Raw genomic sequence first — 19,763 nt, 5'->3', positions numbered from 1 at the left:
GACTACTTGTGATCTCTCTCTCTCTCTGTCAAATAAATAAATAAAATCTTTAAAAAAAAAAGAAAGAAAGAAAGAAAGAAAACTCTACCAACTTCCAAACTTCTCTTTTGTGTTTTTTTTTTTTTATTTTCTTAAGAAAATATTAAAAATATGTGCAAGCCCATGCAATGACACTGCATTTGACTTTCCTCTTATTTAGAAGATCAGGGAATTTGGCTTTTAGAAAAGGAAGTGATGGTAGGCACATTCCAAACGTGGAAACATCTAACTGGTTTGGGCAGAAAAGACATTCTAGTCTGTTGAATGCTCAGCTACGGAATCACTAAGAGCCAGCCTTACCAGATCAGCAGTGCCAGAGACTTGAAATTAATACAGTTGTGCATTTTACACATTATCAGGGTGACCACGGGGTCTTCGTCTTGTCTATTAGCCAGAACAATTCATCCTTAATATGCTGTATATTTTTTATGATCGCAAATTAGATTACTTAATGTACTCTCAGGCAACACTAGTAGGATAGCTGCTTTAAATCATTAAGATGTAACTAGGAACGGAAGGTCACATAAAATAATATTATCAAACAACCTGTACAGATTTTCCAGGGGATGTGACTGAGGTTGACTGCTTGCAGAAAGTGACCATAAGCTTTCCTTTGAACATTTGCTATACAACCTTGCAGATCTTCCCATCCTGTTCCTGCTTCCCTTATAGCTATACTGCGTTTATGGCTTCTTTGACCAAGAAAATGTGGCAGAAATCACACCCTGCCGATTCCAAATCTATGCTGCAAACAGCCTGGAAGCTTCCACCTTAAGTCCTGAGACAAAACACAGCACTATAAAAACTAACTTAGATGGGACTACAGAATAATGACAGATCCTACAAATAGAATGCCCCCAGACGTCAGCCATTCCAGACATAGGTAAGGATATAGTAGGCCCTTCAACCCCAGCCCAGCTGACCCCTCAGATGAACAAAAAGCATGAGAGATGCCAGACAATAGTAGCAGACCACAGGCTTGTAAGGCATAATGAAACATTGTTTTAAGCCACTACCTTTTGGGAAGATTTATTATCCAGCAATGGATAATCAATGGATTAAATTAATGCAAAAATAAGTTTTGCTCTTATTGCCCTAGCACCAAAATACCATAGATTAAAAGTGCCATTCAAAGTTTAATTATGTCAGGAATAGCCTCCCAAATTAATAGACATGTTTGTGTTGACTGGTCAATCAGTGTTCTCGTTCAATGTCAGATATAAGCCAGATATTAGACCCTATTCTTATCAACAATTAATAAAGAAATAACAGTATTACTTTAGTTCTTTATTGATTGCCCTGCCTGAAAGAATTAGTCTATTGCTTAACACCATGATTTGGCTTTGGTGAAAACTATTTTTTTCTCTGAAACACAGATGTCAGTTTTCCCCACATCCTTCCAGTGAATGAAAGGGAGACCCTTTATCCTTCCAAATCTCATCCTAAGCCTAAAAGCTTTGACTCAAACTCCGGGGGAGTTTCAAAATTCAAAACCTTTAAAATAAAGCCATGTTTCATGAGAAAGACAATAAGTACTTGGAGGGGAAAAACTTGTACTGAATCTAATTTATAATCCACTCACACTTAAACCTGATGTCACTTAGTTAAGAACTAAACATGACCTTGAGGGGTCACTGGTTCAGTGTTCTTTAAATATTGTTTCTAATCCACTCTGATTTTTTTCCCCTTCCCTTATGCCTTACGTTTCCCAATATCAAAAAAGCCAAAGAATTCCCCAGCTTAATAATAACTTGGTTAAGAAGTATTTTATTCAAATATTCAAAATTTTGAGTGGGAGGAAATTTTATTTCTCTTTCATATAATCTTTTGCAGTTGGTGTGCTGCTAAGTGTTTAACAAGCAGCTCCCAGGAAGCAGAAATGTGTGCATATGTATGTCAGTGTAATTTTACTGTGAGTTTTAATGATATGAAAGATGTGTAGCACACAATTTACAAAAAATAAGAACATACGAAATATCATTTATTACAAATTCCATTAGTAGCCGATTGGTTCTTGCAGAATGCTTTCATTGATTTTCACCAGTTTTTATCCATAGCCAACTTATAGTGCAATTCAACCATGGTTGAACAAATAGCATCGAATCCCGCTCCAGGAACCGTTTTCTCAATAACCTTATTGTCATTAGAAGTACTACGTGATGCGTAATTAAGCCAATTCTCCCTTTTGTACAAATGCTAATCATTAAGTTGAAATCTCTTTCAGCCTCAGCACCAGACATGACATACTTTTAACTTTAGTCTTCATTATTAATATTTTCTTCCTCCCTTCCTTAAGTCTAGACAATCAACAAAATAACAAATTAAACCTTTATCATAGCATTTGCTGATTTCCATGGGATGAATCCTCTCACTGCACCTGGCCTCCACCTACCAACGTGACATCATTGATTCAGGGTTGGAAAGACATGTGCAGTAGCACACTGTTAGATGGCATCTCCACACTCAAAGGTATAGATGACCTTAAAATGTCAGTAAAATATTTAGAAAGTAATGTGGATTGGGAATTTATTACCTCCGTTTTTGGTATGGTTTACTTTAACTCTGTGTAATTTCATTTTAAGTAATGAAATTATGATTAACAGCTGGTTTAGAAAATCTGGTGAACCCCTATCAGCTGGGATCAGCATACATTGTTTAAGTGCAGTGGGAGGGACATTGTTCTTTTTATTTTGGTTTCTAAAGAAACTGGTTACTGTCTTTAAGGTCACCTCTACACCGAAGTCAGGTCCATGCAGAAAGGAACTACTAGAAGACTAAATTTAGTGAACAAAAAGTCATAGCCTTGTATGTGGTTATGAATATTTTTTTACCTTAATCTCTTATATTCCTATTTCTTTATTCTGTTCTTTGTGGATATGAAAAATAAATGAGTTTTGACATATATAAAAAATCTGTTCTGTCCTAAGCTTAATATCTATTTGGCTATGATAGGTATAGTTCTTCAAATATGGTTTTATTTGTCATTCTCCCATGTGAAAAATTCTAAAGGAAGAAGATAAAGATAAGCAATTTGAAGTTAGGAAGATGAATGATATTTGAAAGGGAATCAGGGAAACTGTTTAGTGTATTTAACATTAAAACATCTTCATTTCCATCTAAGCACAGTGTAGATACAGGCAGGGCTCATTCCTCACACATAAGCAGCCTTCAGACTGACAGACCCACAATTCCAGAAACGCTGGTACTCTTTTCCCGCCACGTGATCAGATAAAAGCCCTCCAGATTCCTGAGACTCTGCTCCATAACAGGCGGTTGAGATGCCTGCCTTTTAAACTCCAGTACTGCAGCTATGCTGGGAAGAACTTCTAAAGAACTCATTAACACATCAGGTTAATATGCATTTCATTGCTAAAGTATGCAAAGAATGCTCCTCTGTATTTACCCTGCAGATCTCAGAACCCCCATTAGAAGAGTACACAATCAAGATTGAATTTTCACACTTACCTCCGGCCAAGTTTCTGAGTGATAAGCTAAGCTCTACTTTTAGGTAAATTCATTTATTTCTTTGGCTTTTTTTGACTGCAGGTACAGGGTTTCTCTGGGACCGTCTTTGAATGTAAAGCGCTGTCTCTGTTTGCAAGCCATTTATAGCCTTTACCTCAATTTCCTGTGTTTTGGTCTTTGTGTATCTTTCCAATCCCCTTCCTAGACTGTAATCTCTTTGAGAGGAGGGATGGTGCCTTATTCTTCCTCTTAAGGTCTTTCACTAAAGGTGTTAGTGAAGTGTATTGTGCAAATCATGATCAATGTTCTGTCAGGTGCCTTATAGGACCTACCTAAGGCAAAGCCTGAGGTTTTTGTCTTCTGTTATAAAAGTGCATAAGACTGAAGAATACAGACTTATTAATTCCTTTTATGTCTAGGTAAAATAAGGATTTCAATCAAGCAAATAAATCTTGTGTTTATTTAAAGGACTTTACTCCATAATGAATGGTTTGTTTGTTTGGTTTTTTTTACCTTGACAAGAAGGTGGAGTACAGTATCAGGAGCCAGAAATTTCCAACAGGTGGGTTTCAGGTGTCAAAAACAAAGCTATAAGAAAGCATAAATCACCCAGTGATTTAGCAGTGCTCACTTAAGAGAGTAAATTCTCTTTCTTACAGGGTAAATATTGCCACTGATTAATTCAGGAGGTATTTCGGAAACTTTTAGCTCTTTCCTTTCAGTTTTTATCTTGAAGAAAAAAGGTGCTTTCTATGCATGCTTGTCTCTTACATGGAGCGCTCAGGATACAAAAATTAGGAAGATATTGGCCCAATCTTTAATGAACCACAGTCAGATGGGAAAAAGAACTTTATCCCTGAGTGGGGAGAAACCATCAACATTTCTGGGTCAAGTCAGCAGAAAAGCAACCACAATGTACCAAACATTCATTCTGTGCTTGACACTGGCTAGGTACTGTGGACATATTTCTCATTTGCTACTGGGTTTATTAGGCACTACACCATTGCAGTGTTAACTTACGTGGCTGTGGGTCTTACCTTCCCGGGGAGCTGATAAACTTCTGTCTTTAAATTCTTTATGATGCCATGGTACCTTAGCAAAGTAAGTAAATCTGGATGGACAATTTTCCAAACTGAGTTTTATTTTCTAGTGCTCAAAGAATTGCTTCCATTACCTCCTTTAAATTTTTTTAATTTGTCTTTTGTCTTTTTTTATTTGTCTCTATAGTCTCCTTATCAATTCTATGCCAGATTCTCCTTTTAAAGCCCCAATAATCCCACCCATTTCCTCTATGTTCCTAATACCTGGGCATTCATATGTACTTTCATGTTTTGTTCACCAGCATTCCTATAAGACGAGATAAACATTTATTGATGATACCTACTTAGACCAAATGCTTTTGTACTTTATTTTTTTAAAGATTTTATTTATTTATTTGACAGATAGAGATCACAAGTAGGCAGAGAGGCAGACAGCGAGAGAGGAAGGGAAGCAGGCTCCCTGCTGAGCAGAGAGCCCTATGCGGAACTCCATCCCAGGACCCTGGGATCATGACCTGAGCCTAAAGCAGAGGCTTTAACCCACTGAGCCACCCACATGCCCCTGCTTCTCTATTTTAAATTCAAACAACACTAAATGAAATATTTACAGGGAGATCTAATACTTTTGTGAGCCCACTACATCTGAAGTATTACATAACAAATTAGCTTCTGCTACTACAATAAACTTGCATTTCAAACTACCCCAAACTCAGTGACTAATGACTATTTATTTTTCTTACCAATGGGTCTGCAAGTTGGCTGGGCCATCCCCGATTCAAGATAGTTTGGAATTTTTTATGACTTCCCCACATATATTCATTCTGGATTATCCTAGGCTGAGGGACAGTGGCTTCCTAGGGCATATTCTTTTTATGACAGGTCTCAGGAGTGAAAGAATAAGCTTCAAGAGCTCTTAAGGTCTTAGCTTGACACTGCCACACTGCCACGTCTGCCCTTATTCCATCCACCAAAATGATCCACACGATAATGCCCAGATCAAAGGGTGGGAAGTATATGTCACTTACCCTTATACATTGCAAGACCACATGGTAGAAGAGAATGAAGTCTAGGGGACAATGCAATCCACAACATGGGGTTTATCTTATTTATTCTCCATATAGGGAGATTTTAGTACCACAATTATAATCACGAGTAGACGGCCAAATTAAGTAAAAAGCCCCAAATCACACAGCAAATGAAAACACAAGCAGGAATTTGAATAAGGTGTAGTTTTGACTTCATAGACCCCATACTATTTTCATGACAGCAGCAATACCTTTTATAACACTCATATTCCTAGTTTAAAAAAAAGAGGAAAATTGAGATTTTGCAGGTGGTAGAGTCTTTTTGCTATAAAGTGGGAAAAGATACAAAAACAAATGAAGGTACTCACAGTTGATAGCATCACTTACTCCTCTGTTCTTAGCCCTAGAAAAGAAATTAAATTGGCCTCAAAGTGACTCTCTTTTTCATTGTTACGTAAATTATCTATTGTGGCTGCAGTCACTGGACTCCACACAACATATGCTGTTAATTAGCCATGGGTGGTGGCTTAAAATAAAGTCTTTCATGAGGCTTGTAAAGTTAATTTAACTTTCTCTTTCTAGCTAAATAGGGATTATAAAGAGTGACTATAGTAACAATGATAGTCATTTTAACACAGTTCTTCCCAAAAACAATGAGAACCAATAGAAGGTGCCTTTTGGAATTGATTTGGTTTTCATTAAGGTTCTATGAATTTGAGGATAAACCTATTAGGACCAGTAGTTTATGTTGGGGACCAGTGAAGTGAGAGGGTCACCTTGGGCCAAGGCATCCACTCAGAGTAATTTCCCTCCATAGACAGAACTTATGCCCACGATATTGGCTCTTAAGCAACATTCTCTAAAGCACTGTTTTCCAAATTTGTCAGATCTTAAAAACCACCTTTAATATCATATTTTTTTAAATAAAAAAAAATGCCGATTACCAAGCAACTTCCCTGAGAATCTGTCTCAGTAACTAGAGTACATTCTGGAAACCTAAATTTTTAACACATGCTCCTGATGATTCTCATGATCAAACAAGTATGGGGTGGGGGGATGAATGTATCTTAGAAAACTGTATCTTTAAGGAATAAATTATACCAACTTTCTATAATCTCTTTCAGAGGATGGAAGCCGAGAGGATACTTTCTAACCCTTTCTATGATGCTAGTTTTGTCCTCATACCAACACGAAACAAAGATAGTCTATATGAAGTTGAGAAAGTTCTCCTCTAGTCCTATGTTTATTATGGAATAGTAAACAAGAAAAGAAAACAACTCCCAACCAATATCTTTCATGCACATACAGGAAAAAAATCCTCAACAAAATATTAGCAAATCAAATCTAATAATGTATCAAAAGAATAATACACCACAGCCAAGTAGGATTTATCTCAGGTATGCAAGGCTGATTAAACTTCTGAAAATCAGTCAATGTAACCCATTACATCAATAACCAGAAAGAAAGGAAGAAAAAAAGAAAGAAAGTGAAGAATGATCATGTGATGATATAAATAAATACAGAAAAACTATTTGACAAAATCTAGTACCCATTCATGACAAAAACTCTCAGTAAACTATGAATAGAGAACTTTCTCAACATGATATAGACTATCTACAAAAACCCAGTCAAAGATTTCTCACTAAGATCAGGAACAAGGCAAGGATGTCTCCTCTTACCACTCCTTTTCAACATTGTGCTGGAAATCCTTGCTAATACATTAAGACAAGAAAAAAAAGTATACATATTGGGATGGAACATAAAATAACCTTTGTTCACATAGGACAAGATTACCTATATAGAAAGTTCAAAAGAATTGACCAAAAAAAAAAATTAATAAGTGATTACAAGGTTTTAAGATATAAATTTAGTGTATAAGTCAGTTGTTTTCCTATATTCCAACAATGATCAAGTGGAATTAAAAGTAAAAGCACATTACTATTTATATGGGCACCCCCCAAAGTGAAATACTTAGGTGTAAATTAACAAAATAAACACAAGATCTGTATAAGGAAATCTATGAAACTTTGATGGAAGAAATCAAAGAACAAATAAAGAGACATTCCATGTTCATGGACATGAAGACTCAATATTGTCAAGTTGTCAGTTCTTTCTAATTTGATCTGTAGACTCAATACAGACAGACTCAAAAGCACAGCAGGTTATTTTATGGATATAAGGAAACTGCTTCTGAAATTTATAGGGAGAGGCAGAAAACCCAGAATAGCCAAAACAATACGGAAGGAGAACAAAGTTGGAGGACTGACACTACTCAATAAAGTTATTTTTGTGTGAGCACCTTCTTTTTTTTTTTTTTTTTTAATTTGACAGAGAGAAATCACAAGTAGATGGAGAGGCAGGCAGAGAGAGAGAGAAGCAGGCCCCCTGCCGAGCAGTATAAAGTTCCAGTAATCAATATAGTGTGGTATTAAAAAAAAAAAATAGATGAGTTGATCAGTAGAACATAATAGTAAATCCAGAAATAGACACACATAATTATAGTCAACTGACCTTTGACAAAGGAGCACAGACAATACAGTGGAGCAAAGAGAGTCTTTTCAACAGGAAAACTGAGCGAATAAGTAAATGTAGACATAGACCTTACACCCTTTACAAAAATTAACTTAAAATGTATCACAGACCTAAATTTAAAATGCAAAACTATTAATTCTCAGAGGATAACATAAGAAAGAATATAGCTGACCATCAGTATGATGATGACTTTTTAGGTATAACACTAAACCCACGATCTATGAAAGAAATGATAAATGGACTTCATTAAATTAAAAATCTCTGCCCAGTAAAAGGCAATATCAAGAGAATGAGAACACAAACTACAGACTGGGAGAAAATATTCACAAAAAACACAGTTGATAAAGGACTGTTACCCAAAATACACAAAGAACTCTTAAAACTCAACAATAAGAAAACAAACAAACCCAATTAAAAAATAGACCAAAGATTTCAATAGACACATCATCAAAGAAGACACAAGGATGACCAAAAATATTTTTAAGAAGGTGCTCACCCAGGGGCGCCTGGGTGACTCAGTGGGTTAAGCCGCTGCTTTCGGCTCAGGTCATGATCTCAGGGTCCTGGGATCGAGTCCCGCATCGGGCTCTCTGCTCGGCAGGGAGCCTGCTTCTCTCTCTCTCTCTCTGCCTGCCTCTCCATCTACTTGTGATTTCTCTCTGTCAAATTAAAAAAAAAAAAAAAAAAAGAAGGTGCTCACACAAAAATAAGTAATCAGGGAAATGCAAATTAAAGTAACAATGAGATACCACTACATGCTTACTAGAATGGCCAAAATCCAGGACACTAGCAACACCAAATGCCGTCAAGGATGTGGAGCCATGGAAATAGAAACTCTCATTCATTGCTGGTAGGAATAAAACAATGCAGCCATTTTGGAAGACAGTTTAGTGGTTTTTTTTATACAACTAAATATGCCTTAACCATACGATCCATCAATCATGTTCCTTGATATTTACCCAAAGGAGTTGAAAACTTATGTTCACCCAAAGACCTGCACACAGACATTTATAGAGCTTTATTCATAGGTACCAAAACTTGGAAGCAACCAAGATACCTTTCAGTGGCTGAATGGATAAATGGTGGTACATTCAAACAATGCATTACTATTCAGCTCTAAAAAGAAATGACCTAAACAAGCCATGAAAAGATGCAGAGGACCCTTAAATGCAACAACTGAAAGAAGCCAGTCTTAAAAAGCTACATACTGCATGCTTCCAACCACATGACATTCTGGAAAAAGCAAAACTACGGGGACGGTAAAAAGATCTGTGGTTGCCAGGGATAAGTGAAGGAGAGCCAAATAGGCAACTCACAGAGGTTTTTTCAGGCAGTGAAAATACTCTGAGACTATAATGATGGGTTCATATCATTACACATTTGTCCAGACCCATAGAATCTACAACACTAAGAATGAACCTTAAAGTTAACAATGGACTTTAGGTGATTATGACGTGTCGGGGTAGGTTTATCATTGGTAAAAATGTAGCCTTCTGGTGGGGGATATTGATAATGGGAGAGAGGATACATGTGTGAGGGAAGAGAGGAGGTGGAAATATATGTACTGCCGCTCAATTTTATTGTAAACCTAAAACAGCTCTTAAAAGAATAAAACGAAACAAAATTTAAAAACTAAGGAAGAAAACTAAAACTAAATAAAAAATTGAGTAGTCATAATTTGTGTTGAATGGTTCTTCCTCACAACACATGAAATTTTGAGGAAAGCTGATAATTTAAAAATTTGTCTCATTATTCTTAAGCACTACCTATTTTCTAACTTCAAAATTATAATATAAATGCATTTTGAATTGTAATTCTTATAATTCTATTTGGGGGAAGTGGTGAAATATTCAAGTTTCCAAGATTTTGTTTTATTTGTTTAACAGAGAGAGACAGTGAAAGAGGGAACACAAGCAGGTTGAGTGAGAGAGGGAGAAGCAGGCTTCCCACTGATCAGGGAGTCCGATGTGGGGCTCAATCCCAGGACCTGAGCCGAAGGCAGATGCTTAACAACTAAGCTACCCAGGTGCCCCTAGAATATTCAAATTTTCAAAAAATTTTTCTTTATATCCAATCATTTAAACTCTCTCAAACTTCATTCTCTCAATTTCTCTTTTTTTTTTCTTTTCTATTGCTTGATATTTTATTTTATTTTAAATAAGCTCTACACCCAACATGGGACTTGAACTCACAACCCTGAAATCAAGAGTTGTGTTCTCTACTGACTGAACTAACCAGGCACCCCTCTATTGCTTGATCCTTTATTTCTTGGCCCAGATTCTCTTACAGCATCCTCCTAATTCCTCTCCAAACCACATGGATGCAAGTAGCCATCCATGGTTGTTCTCTGTCCTGTTGGTGTATCCTTCCCTCAGATAACAGCGGCTGCCTTTCACTGAATTCCCTCTCAGTAAATTGGGGCCATGAGCTTCTTACACTGGTTATTAACTCAAAACTAATGGAGAAAAAGGAAAACCTGATAGGATGACAGATAGTTCTATACCTGAAAAAGTTCTCTATCTGCAAAAGGAGTATCTGAAAAATACTATAATTATGTCAGGATTATATAGAGATTAAATCTAAGGTAGGGTTTGGACTGGATTTATTTTTAAACAAAATCTCGTGGCCGTGAGTGGACTGTGTGTCCACTGAATGCCAATTTGAAATAAGATTATGTATCTTCCATTAGCAGCGATTGTAGAGAATCCTTGAATTTGGCTTGTTTTATAAAGTGCTGATCAAAATAATCACTTTAGGTATGCATCCAGTTAGAACTTGGCCACACCTTAGCACATATCTGGTGAATGGCAAATTACCCTGAACGACAGGAAGCTGAAAATCTATTTCCCATCTTGGTTACTGATTGGCTGTCACTGTGGTCAAGTCCTTCAACTTTTTCTGCTTCAATTTTTTGCCTGCAACAGAAATGAGCTGATGTAACACATGTTCTCTATAAAACAGCTGTCCTCAAAATTCTAAGCATAATCATTTGTGATTGTTAGCCAGGCAGTTAGAAGCAACTGAAAAAGTCAGTCTTATCCTTCCATTTTTAACAGAAGCGACACAAATCAGTAATGATATGTCCAAGAAGGAATCTTGATGGTATGTCTTTTTTTCATTCTTTTTATATTCCAAAAGATTTTTCTTCCTTCTCATTATGTCAAGAATTTATAGAGAATAGGACATTCTTTAAAACTTTGCATCAGCATAAAAGAATTGCTAAATTTTTGAATAATCCCAAAGGTACAGCCCCAGTACCTCTCTCATTGTGGTCATGGGTATATGGTGCAGCAACTAACAGCATCTGCCACACAACTACTAAGTTCCTTTGTGTTTTTCTTTCCCCTAATACAAGAGAAAATCTGCTACACTGCAGGTTTCATTCATTGGCTATTTATATGTTTGTTTATTTCATGCTCTCTCATTACTTAGGAAAATATATTCAATTAAATAAGATAAAATAAAATTAAATTAAGCAAGTGAAAAATAAATCAGAGAAAATGAAAGGGAAAACAGGGTAAAACCAGGAAGTAAATTATTGCATACAAGGCTGTCCTTGATCTTGTACATTTGCTAAAAATGGGACAACAGTTTGCCTCTGAGATTTCTAACAGCTACCCATTGGTCTGACTTTTGCTCCCTAAACCTACCTATAATAAATCAAGTCCCTTTTCCACAAGGAAGTCCCTCAAATATGCAAAAAAATTTCTGAGTCCTCTAGGCTAAATCAGAATGAATAGTATTACCTATTGCCCAGAAAACATTATTAATTTATCTCACCTGTATGTGAAAATTCTAGTCTGTCCTATTGCTTCTATGCTAATGGACTCTAGGGCATTTGACTGCCTAACCTCATTCTATTTGTTTTTTGTTTTGTTTTGTTTGCTTTTTTGTTTTTAAGTAGGACACATTTTTACATGGAATTGAGCAATGTGTGGGTGAATAGTGGAACTGACAGTAATAACGCCACGGCTATAGCAAAGTCCACCTTGAAAACTTTCTATCCTGACCTGGGTGAGATCAGGATTCATTTTTCCATTTCCTTCTGGTAATCCACATAGCCTGCATAGATTGAGAGTCATTTTACTTCCAGGGACTTGAATAGTATTGATCTTCTCTCCTAGCTTAACAGAATTCCATTGAAACTGTTTAACATCCTATTTTTAAAAATCTGGCAAAGGGGATTATGTGCGGGGATTAGATGTTAGCATGATCCGGCTCTGATATCTGTCATGCTTACAAGGTCAGCCTTGTAACTCAATGTATTTGACTGTTAGGTGTGTTATGTCTTTCATACTACTCCATACATGTTCCCTCCCAAGTCTACCATCTGGTGAAGAAGACATAGTCAGGGGTTGCCTGGGTGGCTCAGTGGGTTAGGCCGCTGCCTTCGGCTCAGGTCATGATCCCAGGGTCCTGGGATCGAGCCCCGCATCGGGCTCTCTGCTCAGCCGGGAGCCTGCTTCCTTCTCTCTCTCTCTGCCTGCCTCTCTGCCTACTTGTGATCTCTCTCTGTCAAACAGATAAATAAAATCTTAAAAAAAAAAAAAAGAAGACATAGTCAGACAAGAACTCTACCTCAGGGACGCCTGGGTGTCTTAGTTGGTTAAGCAGCTGCCTTCGGCTCAGGTCATGATCCCAGCGTCCTGGGATTGAGTCTCACATCAGGCTCCTTGCTCGGCGCGGAGCCTGCTTCTCCCTCTGCCTCTGCCTGCCATTCTCTCTGCCTGTGCTCACTCTCTCTCCCTCTCTCTCTCTGACAAATAAATAAAATCTTATTAAAAAAAAAAGAACTCTACCTCTGAAAGTATGGAGGAGTGTCTGAACAAACCTGTTCACACCTCCATTGAACAAACTGGGAATATTTGAGCAAAAAAAAAAAAAAAAACCAACTATGAAATATTTTAATGTGCGGTCATTTGAATAGGATCCCGACTCAGACTTTAAGTTGTAAAAAGTTTTAGAATATACTCAAGCCCATCCACAACCCCACCCACCTACTACCACAATGTATCAGTCTGAACCACATACCACCTGGCAACTGTAATAGGTTTAAATGTCCCTTGAATTCAGGTGGCAATTTTACCTCAGCCAGCTGTAATCATCTAATCCATCACTACTTTCTTCTCAGACATCATTTAATTAAGGGTTTTAGAAAGATCCAAGATGAACCAAAGAACTCAGAGATCAGAGATAAATATTTGTCCACAGTTGTGCCCAAATACTTAGAGTTCAGAAGTCCTAAGAGATAATAGTACCATTTACGCCTATATTATGAGCTAACAATAAGCCTTTAAGCATCTTGTATTTTTTTTTTAAGGATTTTATTTATTTATTTGCCAGATGGAGATCACAAGTAGGCAGAGAAGCAGGCAGAGAGAGAGGAGGAGGCAGGCTTCCTGCTGAGCAGAGAACCTGATGCGGGGCTCGATCCCAGGACCTGGGATCATGACCTGGGCCGAAGGCAGAGGCTTTAACCCACTGAGCCACCCAGGCACCCCTAAGCATCTTGTATTGTCATAATAGCTATAGCACCAACTTTTCACAATGATGTGTTCTGGAATTTATTTTCACCTCTGACATCTCAGCAGTAACTGGCTCAGAGTTATAAAGCCATTTTTGATAGGCAGAGTAGCCACAACGAGTAAGACAGTACTCAGTTGTCTTGGCAACAAGATGCAAAGGGAGCCCAGGATTCAAGTATTGCTCTTGTCTCCTATTTTTGGTCTTGGCCCCCTGGCCTTACTCAACCATCCAGTTACCAGAGCATTAAGATGGCAATTTGTCATACTTCCATATAACATAATGATTTGAAAGATAGTCACAACTCTGACTGAGAGAATAGCAGGCTTTTAATATTTATCCAAAATACTTTGAAAAATCCTGTAAGTGCAAAGACTGAAAAGGAACAAAATAAATCAATCAGAACTCCAGGAAAAGAACCATAATGCCACAAGAAAGGCATGGTCCGAATAAAGGGAAAACTATAACACAGCAGCATGAGTGGGTGATTGGTGAAATACATTACCACCCCCCCAAAAAATGAAACTTGAAATTGATACCAAGACCAATATATTTTGTGAGTCACAGAGGCTGTGACACTGGAACTGTAGAAAAAGATATGCAGTCCTTGTAAATGACTTAGGTATATCGTGAACAATTTTTACTTCTCATTTTGATGTAAGCACAGTTTTCCTTTTTCAAGTTTTAAGATCCATCTAGAGACAAATTGCAAAAGTCATCAAGCTTGACCTTGAGTAGGTCATTGTAAGTTTCTAGATAAAAGGATTGAGAACAGGCAAAGGAACTAGGTCCTCATGTTCCAGTGTGAAGATCAAAATATTCCATATGATTGATGTCATCAGAAATAAATATTTAAGTGATGTGGATAGAAGTTGAAGTGAAAGAATGGAGTATTGTAATACATACATTTAGCAATAAGTCAGAGCCAGAGATGGGGAAATGAGAATATTTATATTTCACATCAGAGGAAGAACAACTAAAAATAATTTGTAAAGTTAGTATGTTGATCAGTAGTTTTGGCAGCATGGTTAATAGAATTACAGAGGCAACCACCAGATGAACTAAGTAGAGAAATGGTAGGAAGTAATTGCTTCAGGGGTGTAGAGCTGGGCCTGGAGGACAGAGGAGGGGACTACTATTTCATGGTATAAAATTTTCTGTATTGGGGCACCTGGGTGGCTCAGTGGGTTAAAGCCTCTGTCTTTGGCTCAGGTCATGATCCCAGGGTCCTGGGATCGAGCCCCGCATTGGGCTCTCTGCTCGGCAGGGAGCCTGCTTCCCCCCCCCACCCTCGCCCCTCTGCCTGCCTCTCTGCCTACTTGTGATCTCTGTCTGTCAAATAAATAAATAAAATCTTTTTAAATATATTTTTTTCTGTATTATTTGTATTTATCTAGCCACGTAACTAGATGTGTTCAGTAAGTCCTTGGCTATTTACTCCGTGCATTCAACAGAAATCCAGGTGAACCATTACCATTGAAATAGAAACTGAGTACCCAAGACCACTTTCTGAGAGTTCTAGGTGATGTCTATAACATTTACATTAAGTGCATGGTTGGATTGTTTCATTAAAACAAACAAACAAACAAACAAAAACCTTCATAGATTTCTGATTTTTAATAAAGATAAGCTAATTTTAGTTTGAAGTTAGAGGTGCCACTGCATTTAAGGTAAAACTTTCAAGATCTACAGATCAGTTTGTGCTTCCAACTCCCTCCCCCCCTCCCGCCCCCACAAAGCTTCTCTGCAATGAGGTGTGATTCCACTATGCTAAAACCCTGACAAAGAAATGTGTTTAAGAGCATAGAGGTAGTGCTATTGTTATTTCTTTATTTATATAGCACATGGACTCTTAAAGATTCAGATTTCTTTTGTTGTTTTATTAATTCATCTAAATTTTAAGTGGAGGAGGTTGGAAGAGTGTAGTTATTTCTCTAAAAATCAAGTGACCTCTGATAAGGTCAGTGGAGAATGCAAACCTCAAATACAAGTGATTTGACTCAAATTCAGTGTTCAATTTGCTAGATAGGCCCAGACTCACAATAATGATATCTACCCTTCATTGAACACTATGTGGTAAGCTGTATATGCCCCTCATTTATTCCTTACCTTATACTATTATTATACCTGTTTTACCATTAATAAAACTGGGGAACAGAGAAATTCATTTACCTTAGCAGATTTGGCTAGCACATGATATATATAGTATTTGACCCCAGATATCACCTGTGTAACGTAGGGCTAGATCAGTAGGGACCTATGAAGTCATTTAGCCTAATGGCTTCATTTTATAATGGGATAGAGCCTGGATCACAGAAGAAAATTAACTTGTCCAAAATTACACAGCTGGTTAGTAACAGAGCCAAGACTAGAACCCACGTATTCTGGCTTCCAGTCCAATTCTCTTTCAACCACAGAAGGTCAGAAAATGTTAAACTTTTTGAGACTCTGTAGCCCATCTGGGGTTTTGAGGTGCCAGAATTATAAGTCTCAGTACTAAGTTAACTTAGGATCTAAAGATATTTAATGCCACCACACTTTCACGTTTGGCAGAGCCTTGAGATTTCATGGAAAATTACTGCACCAAATGAAACCACAGCCTCCCATATACAAAAGCACCACACATACATAAAAAAAATTCCATCTTCCCAGATTGCTAGGGAAAAAAAAAATCAGATTATTTGTTGTTCAGATTTGTTGTCTTCAGTTTTGAAGAAACACTGCTTGGAATTTACTAATGGTTGGGACCAAAAGTGAAACTTTGAGGGGTAATTCATATACAGGAAAATTCAAACACAAGGTCAAAAATTCAATCCAGGCATTTTGCATTGACTCCTAGCTCATGATGCTCTTAAACTGGTGGTTTAATCCAACAACAGAGCTCACACTTGAGGGTTTACTTACTAAAGTATGTTTCCACATCAATAAAAAAAAAATGATGGTGAAATCTTCCATGTTTATACATAAGAATTTGAAACATCAAACAACAACAACAGCGGTGCCTGGGTGGCTCAGTAGGTTAAGCCTCTGCCTTCGGCTCAGGTCATGGTCTCAGGGTCCTGGGATGGAGCCCCACATCGGGCTCTCTGCTCAGCAGAGAGCCTCCAACCCCCGCCCCCGCCTGCTTCTCTGCCTACTTCTGAATCTCTCTCTCTGTCAAATAAATAAATAAAATATTTTTTTAAAAAAACAACAAATAAACAAGAGAATCACAATGATTACTCTTTCAAAAATACCCTTAAGTGGCTCTTTATTGACAATATTAACCACTGCAATGCCCATGCAATCTTCCACTTCAGGAAAAGATTTGTGGACAGTTTGCAATTGATTTAGTAGTGACATTAAAGTAAGACCTTGGAAAAACTACTCTTTGAAAAAAGGAAAAAACAAAGGGAGAACGCAGTGGAATTAAACGAGATTTCATGCAATTGTCTCTCTGTGCTGGAGACAGATGGACTGGAGTTTGGAGGAATAGTCAGGGAAATGCATGAAGAATCCCTGACCAAAGTATTTGCAGTAAAAGTTTTCCCTTTGAAATTCTCTTCTAAGCTTTGGGTTGTGCTACTAAACATTTACAGCTCAAAGGTCGATGTATCTGCTGCAGAGTTCTTGAAGGAAAAAAAGAAAAAGAGACTGACAAGGTTGGCAATGCCTTCAAGAAAGCAAAGCAAAGGTATCTCCATACCTGATTCAAATGCAGCCTCATGGAACATGAAATATCAGATGGTGTCAAGCCACCTTCTTGAAAAGTCTAGGTACATCTAATACTTCCAAACACACCAGTTCTTAAAACAGTATTATCTCTTCTATTATAGCATCCTATGCTCTTATCTTGTGGTCTGATTAAAACCATGTTTGAGAAATCTGGCTTTGTGGAAGGATCTTAATAAAAGTGCCTTAAATTGGCTTAAGCAGTAAACCAACAAAAGAAGCCATTTACGGCTTCCTAATCTAGCCTCCAATTTTGTGAATATTGACTTTTAAATAGTAGGATGCCCTGTGAAGGTCCCTTCAGCTCAGGAAAAAGAAAAAAAAATATTTTGCTATTCTAACTGTATCCATCCAAGTGAAGTAATAATTATTGAAAGCAGGCAGTGGAAACTGGTTGGTTTACCAATCAAATTTGATCTATGGAGAAATATTTTATTGGGTTTATTTTATTGGGTTTATCATCTCCAGTTCACCACTGGCCTCACCAAATCCAATCCATTCTTTCATGCTTCGTGCCTGCTGCCTATTGACATTTTCACTGGTGATTCCTGCTACAGCAATGTGCAGACCTCCTCCTCTGAGTTCTAAATTTAAATACTCTTAGATAAATGTGGGTACTAAAGATATTTTTAAACTTGAGGGAAAATGGTCAAAGAGATGAAATGTTAATCTTCTAAGCTTATACACACTTTAGGTATGTTTCCCTTTCTGTCTCAAAATACTCAGACCCCAGTGTCCTTGATTTTTTGCCTTTCCTGACTCTGAAAATCCATATAAAAGTTACTGGACCATTGTCCTAATCCCTAAGCAAACTGTGCCCCTGGTTTCCAAAACTACTCAAATTGATAAATTAATATACAAGATGTGAATACATTGATGTTTTCCTCATTCAAATAACTTCATTGAAGTAGAACAAAACACACATTATTACCCCCCCCAAAGACTTTCAGAATTTTAGAAATTGTGGTAGACCAGAAAAGGAAATATTTTGTCATAAAAAGCAGGCCTACCCATCAGCCAGCCCTGCTTAGGAGACACGCAAGAAGAACATTCATAATTACTTTCTGCTAATGATGAGAGACCAGATCAAACATTTTGTTCAGAAGAAGCAAAACAGAAACTTACTCAGGATAATTTCATTTAAAAAAAAATGAAATAAAAAATCTTCTACCACAACAGCAACCAGATGACTTATTGCTAGCCCAGATTTGGTGACAAGGTCCTCTTGTGTACCGGCAACAGGCAGAAACTCCCTGAAAGGGTACTGGTGTGTTCAGTGAGGGAGAGAGGGCAACATGCAGACAAGTTCCTAAACTTGAGAGACACAGTTCACTCACACCAATTAAAGAAAAAATGATAAGGGCGCCTGGGTGGCTCAGTCAGGTAAGCATCTGCCTTCGGCTCAGGTCCTGAGATGGAACCCCACATCCAGCCCTGCACTGGGCTTCCTGCTCAATGGGAAGCCTGCTTCTCCCTCTCTCTGCCCCTTCCCAGCTTGAGCACATGCTCTCTCTCCCTTTCTCTCTCTCTCTCAAATAAATAAATAAAATCTTTAAAAACAGAAAAAATAATAACATTCCAGATATATCTTATTATAAAGGCTGCACATTTCCTCTGAATAAACTATTGGCCAATGAAAAAAGATGTGTTCTTCGCAGTAGGAAAACCAAGTCTTTACATCATGTTGTGATTTGTGTAGTATTGTCAAACATTCCATAACTGACAAGACCATCTGAATCTCTACTGGATATGTGACTATCCTGTGCAAGATGGTGAGGGGCTTCTTCTCAGGGGAATTTACAGCATCCTTGGGGAAACAAGATTGTATTTGGAAACAAGATTATTCTGTAAGCAGGTGCTTAGTTAAAGCAACTAGGTGCTGCTGAGGTTCAAAGACAATATGAATTAATGAAACATTCATTTGTCTACACTATAAGTTGAAGACCAACAGGTCAATACATCTCCAAGAGAGTGCTCAGCAACTAGGAGAAGCCTTGAACCCAGAATTCATGACTTTCTTTTACCCATATCCCTGCGTCTATCCTGGTGACTTCCATCCCAACTAGAGGTTCCAGTTCTGTTTTTTCTGGTCTCCCTTCCCCAAGTAGCATTTTATTTCTTGACAAAGTCTCCACACCTAGATGTCCACTGCAAAGCTTTGGTTAAAAAAAACTTTTTACCAAAATTATTTTATATCTAGTATATATGTATATATATATATATACTAGATATAAAAGTAACTTTATATCTAGTCACTGTACATTTATTGCAATATAATCATCCTGTGCTATATCAAGTTTATAGTTCTTGAACCTTTAAACAAATAAAGGAATGGCTTAAGATAATAGAGCCAGAAAGAGAGAGACTTGAGATTTGAAGCCATATGTCTTTTGATTAGAAAAGACACATTTTTTCTACTGTATCATGA

The sequence above is a fragment of the Mustela erminea genome, chromosome 1, assembly GCF_009829155.1.
Source record: "Mustela erminea isolate mMusErm1 chromosome 1, mMusErm1.Pri, whole genome shotgun sequence".
In the NCBI taxonomy this organism is placed as follows: domain Eukaryota; kingdom Metazoa; phylum Chordata; class Mammalia; order Carnivora; family Mustelidae; genus Mustela; species Mustela erminea.
The sequence above is the reverse complement of the archived record's forward strand: the minus strand, read 5'-3'. Positions refer to the sequence as shown.